This window comes from Megalops cyprinoides, chromosome 5 (assembly GCF_013368585.1).
Source record: "Megalops cyprinoides isolate fMegCyp1 chromosome 5, fMegCyp1.pri, whole genome shotgun sequence".
Lineage (NCBI taxonomy): Eukaryota > Metazoa > Chordata > Actinopteri > Elopiformes > Megalopidae > Megalops > Megalops cyprinoides.
The window spans coordinates 1,342,279-1,355,940 of NC_050587.1; positions in this window are offsets into that span (position 1 = coordinate 1,342,279).

Genomic DNA, 13,662 nt, shown 5'->3' on the forward strand with positions numbered 1-13,662 from the left:
GGGCTGCTGGTTATGGTTCTGATGAACCCTGTTGAACTCTCAAAGGCTGAGAGGTCAGAGGTCAGGACGAAGGCTCTTCCTCCCCCTCCCAGTGGCTCCAGTCCACCCTCCCTGTTTTCGCAGCTGCAAGGCTGAATCCGAGGCCAGAGTCAGGACACGGCGTGCATTTGGCACCTTCTCAAGGAAAAACACGCTGGAAAAGATATGTGAAAAATGGGAAAATAAGCAGTGTATCCACAGCCAGTCCCTCCTTCTGTTTTCCTAAGGTTCAGTGTCCCTGTGATGGGTTGCAAGTGTGTGTGTGTACATGTGTACATGGGTGGAATGCGTTGGGGTCTAATTTTCCTATCACCCTTCCTTCAGTTTAGGCTCTCCTCTGTCCCTCTGCTCAGTGCGTTCTGTGTTCAGGTCCCACACTCCCCTGCTCAGTGCGTTCTGTGTTCAGGTCCCACACTCCCCTGCTCAGTGCGTTCTGTGTTCAGGTCCCACACTCCCCTGCTCAGTGTATTCTGTGTTCAGGTCCCACACTCCCCTGCTCAGTGCGTTCTGTGTTCAGGTCCCTCATTCCCTGCTCAGTGCGTTCTGTGTTCAAGCCCCACACTCCCCTGTTCCTGTATTATTGTCTATTCTCTGTCCTCTGAGGGTTGAACTCCAAGCATTTATCGTTCCCTCCATGTAACAGCTCCAGTTGTTACATTTGCAAATGATTATCAGTATTATTGTTAATTAAACATGTTTGGCATTTGGCAGCAGGAGGGCTTCGCCTGTAGATGTAGACACAAGAATTACATGACTTTATCTCTTTCATCTCTGTAATCTAATCTTTTTAGAGGACAAATAATTGAAATAGGTTAGCCGTGCATAGCCAAAATAAACAGTGAAAGGGGCCTCCAAGTGACAGAAAATCCTGGTCAATTACATGAAACTATTAGCCTGCTGGTGGGGGGCTGCAGCAGCTGGTGGGACAGAAGCAGGATAAGCCATTTTAATAAAGGGCTGTGGGGGAAATATGCAGCCTGTGTGTGCTGGCCCTGTTCCTTTCGCCAGAGGCTGTGGAGAGGAATATGAGTTTTCATAGAGAGGGGATTACTTGATTACAGTTCTTGTGCCTTCCTTGAAAAGCCCTGAATCAGGGGGTCTCCTTTCTGAGCTTGGGAAAGTGTCAAACAGACCTCTGTGGGAAATGAGGTGTTTTGTCCTGAACTGGAACAGACAACATAAAACAAGGCTGCATTAGGAGAATGAGGTTCAGAGGACATTTAGATTTGCTCTTTTATTACAAAAGAGTCAGAGGAGCCAGGCTGCACAGATGTCATTGTGAATTGGTAAAATGCTTTTACACAGAAAAAAACGTGTACAAAGAACAACTCTGAGATTAAACATTCTTCCTCAGCCTCAGGAAGGACGATGACAAGTGAGGCCTGGTCAGCCTGAACCAGTAGGGGGCACTGTTGATATTGCTAAGTGGAGGGTGGTGTTCTGGTGAAATCTTGCTGTCCGTCTGCACTTTTCAGCTGTGAGGTGTATTGTAGGTAAAACACAGGAGGACGCTGCCCAACGTTAGTTAAGATGGAGATGAAAAAGGAGGCAATCCAACCCTCTTACAATTCATCCCAGGAGGACCGTTGAAAAGGCCAGGATATATTGGCCTGACTGTGCAGTAAGGTGACCTGTCCTATAGGCTAGAATGCAGCTCATTTTGTTCTCTGTTGCCAGGGGGTGGGGAAGGAGACGTGGAAATCTGATGCAATGGGAGTATTGAAAGGATGCAACGGTGGTGTCGCTGCCTTTGTTTCCCCTCTCTCTGTGACACAGCTGTTTGCTGCGCTCCTACTTGCCTCCGCGGGTGCAGAAGGTGGCCATTGGCTGTGGCGTCAGGTTACGGTCTGCAGGGAGAACCATAGAAAATATACCAATCATGACCACCGAGGCTCCTGCCTCCCTGCTGTAGGAAACCCGAGGATGGCTTTGTGAAAGAGAGGGAGGTACTGTGGAGTACTGTGGAGGGAAGTACTGTGTACTTTTCCGTGATTCTCAGGAAACACTTAACCCCTATACACACTCCCTGATTCTCCTGGATGTATGCTAATGTCTTGTCCTGAGCGTGTGTGTATGTTCTCCCTTGTAGCAATATTTATAGTATTTCTCATAAATCCCCTATATTGTGTTCTTTTGAGGTGGAACTGTGATTAATCACCTCATAGATCAGCAGGATCAAAAAAGCAGGTTTAGCACACATAACCAAAATGAATGCCACTGATCTCCTTGTAAAATGTAAGTGTCAAACAAGAGGAAATATATTTTGGAATATACAGTATATTTCCCATATATATTGGGTGTGCCTTAGTTGTATATATTGCTTTGCACTTACATTACTTACATCTCAATCTAGGCGCATGTTTGTGATCTCAGCATTACGTTGGCCACTGACACTTGTGCATGTTGAGGAAAAAGCATTAGGAATGGAACAGGGGTATAAAGGAAAAAAGGCAAAATCACTCCATGGTAAAATAAAAGACAGTCAAAGAACCCAGAGGGTATCTTTTCAGAGTGCAATCACAGAGAAGTACAGTGTGCTCACTTGACAAAAACAAAAAGCATAAAACAACAGATAAGACATTAGGGGTTAGAGTCTTCCGAAGCCCCAACACTAGTCAACAATCAAAACACTTTCTGCCATTTTAAACCTTCAAACCTTAAACCAAAGCAATGTAGTGTCTTAAAGTTCCTGTTTGATAGCACGTTGATGATGTCACATCTCAGGTCATCACAATCCCAAATTACGACCCTAACTTTTTCACTATACATAGAATGTGCCATATTAAAGTAACAACAAATTAGAAGTTTTCAGTCTGACATGTGATTCCTTCATTGTCACCCACATTATTGCACGGGCCCATGCAAAGAGGCCCTGTGTTTTCTTTAAGTTGTCTGATGTGGTTGATAATTACCAGGCTATTTCTGATCAGTCAACCTAACTGCGCTCACACACCGGCAGCGACAACAAGCGTCAAAGCGACCGGAACTCATTCATTTCCAATGGTCACTGGGCTACACCGAGTGATGTGGCGACTGTCGCTCAGTGTCACCCAGCAACCAATGGAAATGGATGACTTCCAGCCGCTTTGTCACTCGTGGTCGCTGCCAGGGTGTGAGTGCAGGGTAAGGTGTCTTTGAGACAATGTGAGCTTTGTTAGTGAATTTGAATAAGGTTGTCTAAGGAAAAACAGCATGCTATATTTAAAACCACAGATAAGAGGAATGCATATCAATGGATGTAAAAATATACTCCATATATCAGAAACATACCACACTAAATGGATATGTTACAACAACATATAAAAATATATATTTTAGCAATAGCATATTAAAATTTTAATATTATAATATTTTTTCATACCATTGCATATTTAAAAGCAACCATGAAATATTTTATAATAGATGCTGTATTTTTTCATGTAGGGTATATATGTATATTTCTTGTGTTTTGGAATTCATATTTTACAAAGCAGGTGTTTTTTTTTATCAATATTTGGTATGTGCAGTATTCCTGAAATACAAATGAGAACAAAGACATGTTGAGATAAAGAGAAGCAGGGCCTACTGTCTGTGTTACAGCAATATGCTCAGCAGAGAACTAAGGTGCCAGCATTGTAACTGTAAGGTCATATGACAGAGTTGGAGTAGGATGTCTTATGAATTTGAGGAAAGGTCTTTCCACTTTATGAATGAACACTGTGCTTGTCTTCTGTTGTCTTCCACTCTGTCTACAGAAAGGATACAGAAGGAGGGGCGATCTGTTCCTGGTTATGAGCTTCTCATGTGAACTTTCCTTCTATTCTTAATTATTTAACTGGCACAATCATTTACTCAATCTGACATTTAATTTAAAACTGTGAGTGACAGCTATGCTTGTGTCATTGACATTGCTAAGATATTGTACTATACCTTAATGTAGCACTGAATGGTTTCTGGAGTGTATAGCTAATTAGCAGCTTAAGACAGGGAAAAGTTTTGGAACAAAATCCAGCCTGCACACTGGAACTCCAGAAACTGAATTGTGTATCACTGATCTAAAGAAGACTGAATGGAATTTCCAGCCACCCCTTTAAGCCAAGCTTCCAATTAGAGACTGTTCTCTCAAGATGAAATCTCTACCAAGATTTTATCATCATCAGACATTTGGAATGCTTATTTTTGAGTATGATTTTAAAAATAAACAAGAGCAGACTGTGAGGTTCCTCAGAAATGCCTGTGTGTCCATATTCCTGGATTCCCCTGTGGAGGACAGTTTTGCTGTTGTTCTGATGGATGTGGACAGACTGCCTCTGGCCTTTAAAATGATGATTGTTGTTACAGATGTGTGATGTGTGCACGGCCCCAATGTCTTTAGAGCAGGATCCCCTGAAGATCCTTCTCATCTTTGACCAGCAGGACAGAGTGTTTTTTCTTGGCAGACTCAGTAACATAGTTCGCATAGTTCATTATGTGATGAAGGCCCTTCCTTATAGTCTTCCTTTCGGTGCAAGGAATTATCCCAGCAGCTCTGATATGGGTTCCCTCCTGTCTAAGGTGTGTGTGTGTGTGTGTGTGTGTGTGTGTGTGCATGTGCGTACATGCATGTGTTACAGTGATTCACATAGATCTTTCCTATATATGCTTTCCTTGTGAAAAGTTCATAGATGTTGTGTTCGGATGGTGTTCGGAACTTTCAGAGCCTCATGTTGGCTGCACGTTCCTAATTTTATTTTGATAAAATGGCAGCTGTTGAAATTAATCATGAGAAGATGTAAGGGATCCCCTGGAGTATGATCAGCAAGATGAGTGGTTACCATGAGAGCGATTTGAATGAGTGTGTATGTGTGTGTGTCTTTGTGAGTGTGGCTGTGTGTGTACATGTCAGTGAGAGCGTGTGTTTGCATAGATGGGTGTGTGTGAGTGTGTATGTGCCTGTGTACATGCACGCATGCATGTGTTCATGCATGTTTCTGTTTGTGTGTGTGTGTGTGTGTGTGTGTGCGTATGTGTATGTGCGTGCATGTATGTATGGCTGGTCTTGGGTCCTCTGAAGGTGATGGATTGCATACTCCTTCTTTCCACTAAGCGCAGGCTGTCAGTCCTGGAGGCAGAAGGCAGGGCAGGGGCCCAGACGTCACATCTGCCACCACCATTCCCCTGAGGCCCCCGGGGCATGGGAACCTGCCTTCCCCTCTGCCCTGGGACCTCTCTCCCTCCCTCCCACCCTCACTCTCTCTCCCTGTCCCATTCCCACTCCTGCTCTCACACACCCTCTCCTCCTCTAGAACCCCCCTGTCTCTCTCTATCTCTCATCATCTTTCTCTCCACCACCCACTGCCTACGTACCGCTCTCCAGAGCAGTCCCCAACAGGAGATGCATTAAGAAAGTGATGTCATTTAGGCCTGGCACAAGGCTTGCTGCACAGTCAGTGTTGGCATATGGCTCATTTCCCCTGATAGTCCCTGGTGGGCATGGCTGATAATTGTTTGGCTTCTGAGCGCTCTCTAATCTCAGTGTGATTACCTCTCTCCTCCTTATGGGCCAGATCTGTCCTTTTTCTCATGGCTGAAGGGGAATATTACGACTTTCAGTGGCACCACTGATACCAGCACAGCTCCAAGAGTTGGTGTTCCACATGCCAGAAATGAAATGTCAGAGAAATTGGGCTTTTGAGCCTAATAAAGGCATAAGAAGTAGAAAATAAAATCTTTGCTGCAAGGTCAGGATCATTGTTTAACCACCATGTATATGGAAGTGATTAAAACATTTATTGTCTGGAAAATTTAACTCTTATTTTCTTCTATTCTAAAAAAGTACTTCAAAAGTAACACTTTAATACTTAATAATGCAGTAATAATTCTAATACACAATACAATACATGCAAGATTTTATTTGACATAAAAAGCTTTGAGAAAATGGGTTGGGTATATTATTGTACTTAGTTTCCTTTATGCACTAACTGATTATTCACTCAGACATGGGGTCATCCAGATGTAGTATTGTTGCTCATGTATAACATGATGGGTGATTTTCACAGGGTTGAAATACAGTCCAGTTTAATTGCATTATGTTCAAACAGTTCTCCACACCCTCATCATTGTTGCTTCACATGTTGCCATGTGAGTTTTTCCTTCCTGTAACAAAGCACAATTTCAGTTCTGGCACTTAAAGATTTCTACCCTATTAGGGGACGAATCCATCAGTAGCCTCACAGACCAACCCACAGACCAGCCCCAAAAATATGTGCAGATCAGACACACTTTTACTGGTTTTTACCAAACTAGATCAGTGCTCATGCTCATTGTTCCAATGGTGCCCTAATTTAGTTGTGAACCACATAATGGGTGGAGCTACCATTTGCTGTCAATCACTGACTTGTTTGAACTAATCTGAAGGCTTTCCTCTCCACAGCGAACAGTATGCTTGGCTCAAATCAGCTAGTCACTGATAATACAGTACCAGTCAAAAGTTTGGAAACACTTTTCTTTCTTTATTTCTACCATTTTCCACATTTTAGAATAATAGAAAAGACATCAAAACTATGAAACAACACAACTGGAATTGTGTTATAAACAAATCAAAAATACTGTATCTTATGTTTATCTTCAAAATAGCCACAAAACATATTTTAAAATTAATTTTTTTTTGGAAAGAAATTCATTCATAGGCATCAACTTCATGATTTATATTTGCCTAAGACAAAAAAGCATTTAAGCATAAGTCTTTAGATCAAAATGTCTTTGAATGCATGTTTCTCATTATCTTAATCGGGTGTGTCCAAACTTTTGACCAGTACTGTATACAGCGGCTCACCATGCCATTTATGGCTCATGAAGCCTCGCTCTGCCATAACTGTCCTAATGCTGGTACCCACAATCCAACGGCTTCACTGCTTCCTCAGTTTATCACCACTTTACTTTAACTCTTGAATTCATTCAAGGCAATGTGGCCTGAGAAGAGTCCTTCCATTTTTCAGAAGCTCTGGCTTCTCTGACTGTTGAGGAAAATAAACAAACACCATTGGGCAACAATAATGTGCGTTTGGAGCTCTGGTCCACCGAAAGCACCACAGGGGTATAAAATAGAGGAAAAGGGTAGGCAGTTATTCACAGGGATCTCCTTTCTGAGTTGCTTGTGTCAGAGAGAATCAAGTTGCCGTTGACATGCTCATCCTTTCACCCCACAGATTCCGAACACACTAATGGGTCATTTCGTGGGTGTCGACTTACCTCTCTCCACACCGTCAGCTGGTTGACCTGTATAGCTCCTGCCAGTCACTGGCATGCGCAGACCGAGGCGGTGGGGTTAGTGTTTCATTCACGCCAGCTGTCTCCACCATGCGCACCCACAGGGCACTGGTCACAGACATGCCAAACACTGCTCACAAAACCCCAGAGACCGCCAGCTTCTCCTCATACTGCTCAGACCACAGGCTTTGAGCCCATGTCAAATTGGCTCCCTCCCTTTCTTCAAGTAATACACTCTGCTTCAGTCATTATGCATGAGACAGTGGGGCTGTGTGCCTCAGTTCCCTATGGTTACTGCGGGAGTGTCACCATGCTACCCTCTGATTGATTTTTTCATTGATCTCGTGTGCTTATGACACTGGAGCGCTGATGGTGGTCTGCTCCTGTCAGAATGAACTGGTAGACAAAAAAGAAAGAGGGTGGGGAGAGAAACAGAGACAAAGAGATATGGTGAGCATTCTGGGAGGTGTAAGAGGAAAACATCTGAAATTTTGGGCTGATTCCTGGAACAGGATTCCTGCTGGTTTGTCCAGATGGGGTAGCCCATTGGCTGCTCTCCTCAGGCTTCAGATCCCGGTTTCCCAGTGCATGGCCCTTATATAGTAAATCCGTCACCATTACCTCAAAGTCACCTGACTCTTAATGGCATGTATTGCATTTAGTGATGGTCTAGGATCATATACCATATATCAATATACCATGCACCAGATCTACTGACATGAAATACAACAGCCAGCTTTAGTAACACATTACAGGAGTCTAATCTCCAGCAAACTTTGAAAGGGGTTTGCTACTGGTATTACCTAATTTTGGCACAATCACAGTGTCTGTCTATGATTGAAGAGCAGAAGAGTGGAAGCCAAACACAGACTACGTTGTTGGAAAGTAAGCGGATTACAAGTTGGGTCACCCTCTCCAAACTGCTACCCCCCCGCCTTGTACAGGGTGTGGCCTGGTTCTTGGGGGATGAAGGGGACAAAGCAGTCAGTGGAGCAGTTGTCAAACCTGGGTGCCACTGAAGGGAAAGCGATACTGGGGACAGCTGAGACTGCTGTAGGTCACGACAGTCTAAATTAAATCAATGAGAGAACGATGACAAATATCCAGCCAGCTTGGGTTTCGCAAACAAAAGTGGACCCTGCAGTGGCCGTGGTGTCACCGGGGCCACAGATCACAAACCGATCCGTCAGCAGGGGCTTGCCTGCACTCCCATAGATGCAGTGGGAAAATTCGCAGTACACTCACTGTTGGGGGTCGCTATCCATGAACACATGGCAACAAACCACTTGCCATGTCGGACATTCATGCCATTCCCTTCTGTATGACAAAACGAGACTGCACAGCTGCAGGGACTGGAAAGTGAAAAGAATACTTACATTGTAGGGCAGAGTTATACTATATAGAAAATACATTACAGAGCAGTACAGCTTCATTTATAGTTTAGAGATCTTGTGCTCTCTTATGTCACCAGTGTTGGGACCAAAGTTTTATTTTAATAACATAACAATGTATTGTTTATTAAAATTACTTTTCATCAGCACAGTTCCACAGTGTGATGACTCAGTTTGCAGCTCCAGACAGTGTAAGAGCCAGGAGCAGTGAACTACTGCTCTGCATATCAACAGACACTCAATATGCAGAGTGCAGCAAAACACTGTTCCAGTACATCAATGTGTCACTATTAGGTGTTACTAGGTAGATATTCCAATCATTAAAGAATGTGGACATTCCAGGGAGTTTAAGCAGGTATCATTTGTGGTTATTTTTCTAGTGACATTTACCCTGACTTTGGTAAGATGCCTCTAAATGGTGAAATGTGAAATTGAAATTTTTACATTAAAAATCAAATCTATCATAAGATATATGATACACAGATCTACATTATATTTATTTGTGAACAATGTAAAGCTGCTTTGTGACAACCTGTGTTGTAAAAAGCGCTATACAAATAAAAATGAATTGAATTGAATTGAATTGTGTGTATTCAAATATATATTACTGGGCAGCCCTCTTGAAATGATTGATTTCAAACAGTTCATTTGGAGAATGGATTGTCAGTGGTTTGAACTGACTTTCCTTCTGCTATGGTGTTTGTGTTGCACATCTGGCTGTTGTTACGTACTCGCTACCTCCCTGGCTCGTTTTGTCACTATGGTGTTGTGAGAAGTACAAGCGTAACCTGGCGCGTATGCAAACGTAGAGAAAAAGAAAACAAACAAAAATAAAATGGCACTAGACGGACCTAGAAAAGGACAAGGCCTACCTGCTGCCTGGGTCTCCTTGGTTCTTGTTGGGCCAGCTCATCCTCGCCTGCCTCGGCGGCCAGCTCTGCGGTCTCCGCTATCGTCCCGTATTTTTTTCTTTTTGTATTTTTCTTAAAATATCCTGTGAGTGGCACCCGTGTAAGTCCCTCTTCCCGTGGGCTTGTGGATGGCGTCGGTGACCAATCTTTTGAATTAGCGTTAAGTAAATGGTTCTGCTGAATTTACTCTAAACCTATAGGCGCATAACTCAACTTCTTTTCACCATTAGCTTTTTTTTTTGCTTGTTACAGCCAGAACCCACGAGGTGATCACTCTCGCACCATCCTTTCTCTTGGGAGGCAACCAAACGCTCAACTCCAGGTGGCTGTTGCTGTCGCCATTACCTGCCAGTTTCCACCACACCCATTTGATCACCTGGAGCTCTTTATAGCAATCAAATGACAGGTAGCCCCGCCTTCAGAGGAACCGTCAGCTGCGTGATGACGTCAGCAGCAGGTGCCAAAAGAAAATAAATAAACAAACCCAAAACACTGTGTGTGTGTGTGTGTGTGTGTGTGTCTGGGAATGGCGGTCTACCCACTCGTAGCACTGTGCTGCACATGTCTGTGTGCCAGTGCTTGCAATGCAATCACACTAATTAATGGAAAATTGCATTGCAAACAAACTATTGTCATCCGATAGTTTTATTCTTCTTTTTCTTTTTCTTCTTCTTCTTATTCCACCAAATTTTGGACTGCTTCTCCTCCCACAGTTTTCGAGATATCAACCCCAAACCAACTGTAACCCGCCTGGTCTGACCCCGATCAGGTTGCTTGTATACAGCTAAGCCGTACCCGCACTCGTTCTCCGTTTTTTGTAGTTCATCCCTTTTTTCCCATAGTCTCCCACTCATTTTCAAAATCACCCCCCTCACACTTCATGACCTTCCCACTCGGTCACTTTTCACCCCATAGCCACCATACCTCACATGTTGCCTCAGGACAAATCACCCAACACTCATCTACAACCGTCACTCATCTACAACTCGTCTTTTTGTCGTTCACTCATCCCTCCATTCTCCTATTGACTTCAATTCATTTTTAAGGTCTTACCGCTCGGTCACCTTTCAGCCTACGTTCATAGTAACTCATATGCTGCCTCAGGTAATGCCACCCAACACTCAATGAAACCCATACTGACCCACACTCATCATTTTGTTGTTCACTCATCCCTCTATCCTCCCATTCACCTCAGTTCATTTTTAAGGTCATACTTCTCGGTCACCTTTGGCCCGACAGCCACCATACCACATATGCTGCCTCAGGTCAAATTACTCAACACACATTGAAGCCATATTGACCCGCATTCGTCTTTTTCTTGTTCACTCAGCCCTCCATCCTCTCCTTCACCTCAGTTCACTTTTAAGGTCTTGCCGCTCTGTCACCTTTCAGCCTATGGTCTCAGTACCTCATATGCTGTCTCAGGTCATGCCACCCAACACTCATTGAAAGCCATACTGACCCTCACTTGTCTTTTTGTCATTCACTCATCCCTCCATACCGCTAGGAACACCCTAGCAACCACCTAGCAACACTTTGGGAACCACCTAGCAACACCCTAGCAACGCTGAGCAATCATATTGTTTACCCTAGCAACTACTTAGCAACACCCTAGCAACCATTTAGCAACACCCTAGCAACCACTTAGCAACACCCTGGCAACCACCCAACAATGCCTTAGCAACCACCTCACATACCTTAGTAACCATCTAGAAATGCCCTAGCAACCACCTGGCAACAGGTTAGCAACCAGCTAGCAACACCCTAGCAACCACCTGATATACCTTAGGAACTGCCTAGCAACAGCCTAGAAACCACTTAACTACATCATAGCGATTGTCTCATATACATTAGTACATTTTTGCTGCCAGATTGCAATCACACTCTGCATTTTCTTCAGGAAATGCACTTTTCTAGTTAAATACTTGGAATCAGTGTTTAAGAGGAGGATACACTCCATAGTCAGCTCAGAATGAGCTGACTATGGAGTGTATCCTAATGACATCATACTGAAATTTGTCAGCATACCGCAGCTCTTGCTGAGGATGTTTCTGTTTCATAACATTAAAAGCCATGCTGCATGATGGCCAAAGCATGGGCTCTGTGAACATGAAAGTTATGGGATAGGGTGAGAAGTCACAAAAATAAAAAAGTTGACCCCTTGTCAGTATGTGAGCTCCTGTCAAAACATGCCTTTTAGTCTGACATCACAGATGCACAAGTTGTAAGTTTCTGGTTGCGTCACCATAATTACCAAAAGGCTCTCCAAAAAATATGAGAAAAGGGGTCAGCTTCTTTATGGCTTCAGTGTTTGTTACCTCTGTTTTCTTTTCCTCTCTTAAGGGTGTTTACAATGACATCAGCCAGGATTTCCTCTGAGCAAGGGCCAGGCTCAATTGATGGAAAACATTCATCTTTCCGTGGATTCAAACCTCCCATGGCAGAGAGTCAAGCTTATTACAGCTTATCGTCTGGAGAACAATGCGTCCATTCAGAAATAACTAGCATTGGCAAAATCTGCTCGGCTGGACAATGCAAGGACAAGAATATGCACTGAGTAAACAGCTCAGCTGATAGTCAGAGATCATCAATTTACAACCAGCCCTATTTGTGATAAGGTGCACATTTGAACTGACTGGAATCTTTGTGACTAATGTGTAATGTCATTGGCCAGCATTGTCAGCGTTTAGGTGCAGAAATAGCCCAGCATTTTCTTGTGCCCTTGTATCTGTTGTTGCATGTGTGCCTTGTATTCAAGGACATTGGCTTTGTTCTTGAGGAAGGTACCTTTATGTAACCCCAGAATAATTTCATCATGTGATCAGCGGATAGCTGCATGCAGTGGTAACACAAACACCTCTATCTTACAGAGAAGTCCCGGGGGGGGGGGGGGGGAGACTTCTCTGAATGGGTGTGCCTCATCCCCCATCAGCCCCTGCTCTGTGACATAGTCCAGGTTTCCGCTGACCATGTGCTATCAGGCCCACCACTGAACAAACTTCCTGTCCCCAGAAAGGTCTCTCAGCCCCCAAATGTGTGCCTACATCTGGTATGTTTGAAAGTGTGTCTGATAGAATGTGTGCGTTTCTGTTCAAACAAGACTCTTTGGTAATAAACCCAACTCCAGACTGATTGTCTGCTGCCAGCTGTGAGTCATGGAGAATGCTGAGGAATATCTTTGCCCTTCTGCAACATTCCTCATTGGATATTCCTCATTGGATAAGAAAAACAGAATCAAACTAAATGTGATTAGATGTCTTCTGGTGATGATTTTGAAAATGCAAAGTTCAGGTACTACAGGATGTTGAAGGAGCTGGTTCTGCTGCTAGCAGATCATAAGCAGCTTGGGTCTCTCTGAGTGTACTAATCATTCCAGTCTTCTTGGGTGATGTCTGGGGCAGTTTCCCAGGGCCTGAGCATGCACCACTTCCTGCTCCATTCCCACACACTTCAGCTGGACTCTGTGGCTCCACAGACATCTTTCTCACAGAAAAGCCTCAAACATGACAGACACCTGCCCAGAACTTGCTGGACTCGCAAGTTCTCGTTGCCAAAGGTACTAGCAATTAAACCTTACAAATGGAGGTGTTTGAGCTCATGTATTTTTGCACCTGTCCAGCACCTTCATAATACATTGGAATGGCAAATTTGGAGTCATCAATGCATTCAAAAAGCACATTGAGACAGAATCTCAATTATACGTAAGATGCTAGCTGTTAGCTCCCCTCTCCCCTGCAACCACACACTGTCTTTCCAGTCTGATATGACTGCATATCTGTATTTCTTAGAACAGGGGTGTATGCCCTGTTGTTGACTGACATCACTGGCTGCTGCATCTTGCTGACCTTTGACTCAATGCTCTACTGCAAAGGACAGCTGTCACTCAGGAGACCTTCTGGCACCACACATATGTAATTCACAGTTTTTATTTATTCAAAAATTAAGCACAGCAGCTAAATGAAGCATAATGCATATTGAGATTTTACAATCAGTTGCAACCCTTGAGAATTTAGCTGTTATGGTTTCTTTTTTGCTACAATTTCAGTTTCCAGGTCTCTCTGAAAGCATCTCAGGTTTTCACTGCATAACCTGCT